Genomic DNA, 6,000 nt, shown 5'->3' with positions numbered 1-6,000 from the left:
AGTTGGGGGAAAAGAAGATGGAGAGCCTGGACTAATAATATGTTGTAGTAGTATAAAGGAAGGATGTTTCAGGTGGATACTTGGAAGGCAGACTTAACACGTCTTGTTGACTGGTTGAATGAAAAATTTAGGATGACTCCCAAGTTTCAGGCCTGGATAACTGTGTGGATAGAGGTCTGAGTCATTAAAATTGTGGTAGGTTGGTGTATAGAGGAGAAGGGGTGGATTTGAGTAAAGAAGATGAATTTGGGGCATACTGAGAACATGGGATGTGCCATGTTCTACGTGTCTAGTATCAACTAAGTATAGAGGTCTAAAGCTCACAGAGAGGTCTGGGACTACAGATATAGATTTGGGGGTCAATAGCATGGTAAATAAAACCTTGGGGATGGATGAGATGATCTAGGGGAAAGGTTTAGAATGAGAAAAATCCTGGGAAAGACTAGTATTTAAGGGGTGGCAGAGGAAGAATCCACAAAGGAGCATGAGAAAGAATAATCAGTGAGGAATGAGGAGATCAGGAGAGGAGCAACATCACCAAAACCAAGGAGTAGATACTTTCAAGAGAAATATGAGGATAGAAGTAGGGTTAGAGCAATAAATTATGTTATTTTTGTAGAAACAAGGTTTCACTATGTTGCTCAGGCAGGTCTCAAACTCCTGGTCTCAAGTGATCCTCCTGCCTCAGACTCCCAAAATGCTGGGATTACAGGTGTGAGCCACTACACCTAGCCAATTGATTATGTTAAATGCAGCAGAGAGAGCTCCAATAAAATAAAACACTTAAAATTGGTCATTATTGATCCTTTTGTAGTTCATAAGCATGATTGGGTTTTCACGTGCACAAATGAGATGTGCCTCCCTCAATCCTTGTTATGATATCAGCATGTTACCCGTCTGACATGAAAAAAAAATTGTTCATTGGATTTGGCAATTAGAATGTCATTGGGTTTTTTGTTTATTTTTGTTTGTTTGTTTGTTTGTTTGAGACAGACTCTCACTCTATTGCCTGGGCTAGAGTGCCATGGCGTCAGCCTAGCTCACAGCAACCTCAAACTCCTGGGCTCAAGTGATCCTTCTGTCTCAGCCTCCCAAGTAGCTGGGACTACAGGCATGCGCCACCATGCCCGGCTAATTTTTTCTATATATTTTTAGTTGGCCAATTAATTTCTTTCTATTTTAGTACAGACAGGGTCTGGCTTTTGCTCAGGCTGGCTTCAAAGTCCTGACCTTGAGCAATCCTCCTGCCTCGGCCTCCCAGAGTGCTAGGATTACAGGTGTGAGCCACCGCACCCAGCCTGGTTTTCTTAACAAGAGCAGTAACAGTAGTGTTCTGGGGACAGAAAAGCCAGAGTAGGGGCTGAGTTTTGAACAGGAGGTGAGGAAAAGGAGTGAGTGTCTACACTTTAGAAAAGCTTCCATGACAATAGAAGAAGAGAAATGGGGCAAATGCCAGTTGGGGATAGAGTTGAAGGAAAGTTGTGTTTCTTTTTTTAAGGAGTGAAAGTTGGGCATATCTAAATGTTGATGGGAAGTAGCCAATAAAAAGAGAAGGAGTGGTTGAAGATATACATGACAGAGGGGATAGATAACTGATGAAGAAATGTCCCCAAGGGAGGTGAGGTAGAATGGGCTCCAAAGTACAGGTAGATGAATTAGCCTTAAACTGAAGAAGCCAAGTTTATTCCTGCAAGACCAAAAAAAAAAAAAAAAAGTTAGGACTTATAGGTGTATAGATGGGGCAGGGTGGGAAGAGGGCAGGAAAATGAGCATTAGCATTTGATGGCCTAGATTTTCATAATGGAATAAGAGGTGAGGTCATCTGCTGAGAATAAAATGGATCATTGGAATTGGTTGGTGAAGTGGAGTGGAGGTAAAAATGATTGAAAAGATGAAGTTTATAAATATTTCATTTACAAGGACATTAAAGTCACTCAGGATGGTGGTCAGAGAGTTGGGGTAGAGGGAAGACTATAATGAGGTGCTGAAGTCCTCAATAAGTGAGAAAACTGGAGTACAGTAGATGACAGTAGGAAGGATTAAAAGAGGGTAGTTGCACCATCTCCTGGCCCCATGGGATAAGAAAAAACAGAAAATCTCTACCATTGAACCTTTGGGAAGGTTGCTTAGTAGATGTTAGGTACTTGACCCAAAGTAGGTGCTCAATAAATGTGAAGAAGTGACTTACTCTTTTTTAAGCTACATGATCATAAAATTGCATCAGAAGATCACAGAAAGTGGCAGTCCCAATGTACTCAGCTCTAGTCAAACCACACAGGGAGCAGTGTATTCATTTCCAGGTGCCTTATTTTAAAGTGAACATTTACAAATCATATTACATCTAGAAAAGGGTCAAGAAATGACTGAAGACTGATTAGGAATTGGGTATGTTTCATCTAGCAAAGAGATGGCTAAAAGAGGATATGATGAATGTCATGAAACATTTGAAAGGCTATTTCTGCTCCATATGGTAAAAGTAAGATTAATGAATAGAAGTTACAAGGAGAAGATTGCAATTCTTTTTTAGCACAGTTTTTAATTCATGTAGTGATGAAATTGAACTTACCTAGTTTATTCATGTGGAGGCTGGATGAACACCTACCTGCTAAAGGTATTAGAAAGACCAACCCTAAAGTTAACTTCCCCAAAGGTTTAAGGGATGATGGAAAAGCAATCCAGCTGTTGAAGGCCACAGATCATCAAATTGATTTGCAGACACTGTGAGAGACTATTTCCTACCTAAAAAGTAGATCTTGGCTGGAGTGAAAGGCTCCCGCTGACTCTTGCTATTGGGGAAAAATGAGTCAGAGAATCTAAAAATAGAAGAAAAACTTGAAGAATGGCTCAAAACAATCAGCCAAAATCCTAAGGGAAAGGAGGAGAGAAGGTGGTAAGATAAAGCAAATAACCTTCCAGGAAACAAATTTTACTGGGCTTCTGGAATTGGCAGGAGGATTCTGCAAAAGAATCTTTGCAATGGCCGCCTTAAACTAATGCTTGGTATAGTTTCAACTATGTGGACGGATTAAGGATCTGGATTCTTTAAAAAAAAAAAACAGGCTGCTTCCTGCTCCAAATGAAGGCAGTGGCTCTGAGAAAGGAAATTAGAAAGAGTTGAGACTATAGTGTTACTACATGCCTTACCTTTATAAGGTTGTTCCTAGTAGGAGAGAGAGAACTGAGAGCAGCTGGTGAGGCCTGGAACCCTGTGGTCAAAGATCTAGCTTGTGCCAACAGAATCTCATGCCTTATTGAAACAGCTTGGAGCTTAGAGTGGTAGAAGATGTGCATATGTATTTAACACCTGTATTTAAACGAGCAGTTACACTTAAGCTGAAACAGACTGGCAGACCCAAAGCAGAGACAATGGCCTGAGACAGGCCACAGGAAAAAAGAGGATAATAAGTGACTGTTTAGTGTAGAAGCTGATGTCTATAAATTAGGAACCAGGTATTAATGGACACTTGAACTTTTAAAAAAAATAATTTGCAGTATATGTCCTTGCTATTCAAAATGTTGTCCACGGACCAACAGGGGCAGCACAGTTGGTAGCTGGTTAGAAATGCAGGCTCTCAGGCCCCTACCCAGACCTGTTAAATAATCTGCATTTTAGGCCAGGCACGGTGGCTCACGCCTGTAATCCTAGCACTCTGGGAGTCTGAGGGGGAGGGGGAACATTGCTTGCGCTCAAGAGTTTGAGACTAGCCTAACGGTCTCTACTAAAAAAAAAAAAAAAATAGCTGGGCGACTAAATATAGAAAAAAATTAGCCAGGTGTGGTGGCTCGTGCCTGTGGTCCCAGCTGCTTGGGAGGCTAAGACAGGAGGATCCCTTGAGCCCAGGAGTTTGAGGTTGCTGTGAGCTAGGCTGACACCGTGGCACTCTAGCCTGAGCAACACAGTGAGACTCTGTCTCAAAAAAAAAAAAAAATCTGCATTTTAACAAGTTTGGGGTGATTTGCATGCACAGTACAGTTGGAAAAGCACTGATGTATGTGGTTTCTTAGTTGAGCTTTTGCCTAGCAAAACTCCCTTTCCCTTCCTCCTGACTTCTCTCCCTCCTTCCTCCTCTCTTGGTTTCCTTGTGAGCTTGCAAACAACTCTAATCATGGCTGATAGCCTTAGCAATAGTGCTCTTTACCCAGGTAAAGAAAAGAAAAGGGAGGTAAGGTCCATATTGTAAAAGACAGGATTGAGTAGTGGGAAGGCATTGACTTGGTCTCCACTTGTGTTGTCTGTGTAACTTTTGTCAAGCTCATTGATCTTTCTGAGCCTCAGTCTCTTCGTCTGTAAAATAAGAGTCATTGTAGTGTTTGTATCATAGTGCTGTTGTGAGGATGAAATGAGGGGAAGGTATGTAGACTTCTAGCACAGTGCCTGACACACAGTAGGTGCAGTATATGGCAGTTGCTATTATGGAAAGTTGTCAGTTTTGAAGAGAAATTAGAAATACTAAAGAACTAAGCTATGACTGTAGCCTTTTAATGTTTGTCTTCCTGGAGAGCTCCCAGAAAGCCCTGTCTACCTCATCCAATTCAGCTTGCTCAACTCCAGTGCCAGCAGCCAAGCTAAAAAATTTCTTCTTCCATTGGATTGTCTTCTTGTTTTTGCTGAATTACCAAGATTTCCTACTTTCTCATTGCAAATGGCCTGTACTTCTAGTACATTAAAGTTAAATAAAAATTCTTCTGTGGGCTGGCTTGGAAATACAATTCCATTTAGAAAATATTTTTTTCTCCTATGGAAAAATGCATGTCACCTTCCAAACAATTGACTTCAGCATGAACTTTGAGAACTCTCCCTCCCTCTCCCTCCTGGGGACTTGTTTTCACCAGTTATCTCATTTTACCCAATACAGGAGTTCTCTTCCTTTTTGTAAGGAAAAGCTTGTCTGTAAGTCAGAGGCTGCCTGGATATCAACATATAGAGTGGTCACAAAAGGCTAGATACAGCAAGTTCAGAATTCCAGAGGTGTCTGAAAGGCAAATTAGGATGCTACAAGGAGTAGAAAGTAGGGCAGATAGATCAATCTGAGTGCACAGTATCAAGATTTAGAAAGCTAATACAGGAAGAGAGATACACCTCTGGAAGGATATTAAAAATAGCAACAATGACAACACAAACCATTTTTCTATTATATGAGGTCAGGGGGCCCTAATCAGTAGCTTAGGATCTACAAACAATATCTAGGCCTTACAAGCTAACTCTCCAGGGTGGTCACCCTCCTCCTGCCCTGCTCTCTGCAGTTTGCCTGGATTCTCAGCTCAGAGAGGAAGACAGTAAAGCGGTGTCCTCCCCCCACCCCAAAACCTATTCACTCCCACACCCTAACAGCCAGCTCCCAGGTTCAGGCAACTTCTCTCTATTCTTAACATCCTTCTTCCCAAAGAGATCAAGGCATCAGGAAAATACAACACAGTTTTTCCTTACAAAAAGGAAGAGAACTCCTGTATTGGGTAAAATGAGATAACTGGTGAAAACAAGTCCCCAGGAAAGAGAGGGCTGGAAAGCTAGTAACAAAGCACCATGAAAAGGCAAAGGACTTCTGTGCCTTCTCACTGAAGTCATTAGCCAGAAGATGAACTATATCTAGGGGAACTCTGGGTTAACATGGCAGCAAGCTAGCACTGATACCCACCATTTACAAACGCCCATTAAAATATCCATGAAGCTCTGCAAAAACACTAAAACTTGCACTAGCCAAGGAAACTAGGGGAAAAGTGATCACCACTGCTAGCAAGGAAGGAATTTCTGCTAGCTGTTATGGGGAGATAGGGTTGGATTGAGAAGCATACTTATGGCCCATATATATTCCACCCTCTAATGAGAACAGCAAAAGTGCCCAAGAAGGATAGGGAAAGTTTTTGACTCACTTCTACCAACGGTCTTCAGCTTAGCAATACAGAGACTGCACTGATCAAAAAACCAGAATGTTATCCCTTTACTATACAGGAAATATTTTCAGAGGCAACCAGGGTTCTGCTCTACTTCTTCCACCATCA

The 6,000-nt window shown here is 41.6% G+C and overlaps 1 non-coding gene across 1 annotated transcript; it reads left to right on the top strand.

Moving 5' to 3' along the window:
- The first annotated feature begins 802 nt into the window (after positions 1 to 802).
- On the top strand, positions 803 to 903 carry LOC142866145 (small nucleolar RNA U13). Its single transcript, XR_012916205.1, has one exon. It is a non-coding gene; the product is annotated as a small nucleolar RNA U13 (small nucleolar RNA).
- The last annotated feature ends 5,097 nt before the right edge of the window (positions 904 to 6,000 follow it).

Source organism: Microcebus murinus, chromosome X, assembly GCF_040939455.1.
Source record: "Microcebus murinus isolate Inina chromosome X, M.murinus_Inina_mat1.0, whole genome shotgun sequence".
Classification (NCBI taxonomy): domain Eukaryota; kingdom Metazoa; phylum Chordata; class Mammalia; order Primates; family Cheirogaleidae; genus Microcebus; species Microcebus murinus.
This window is presented reverse-complemented; position numbering and strand designations above follow the sequence as displayed.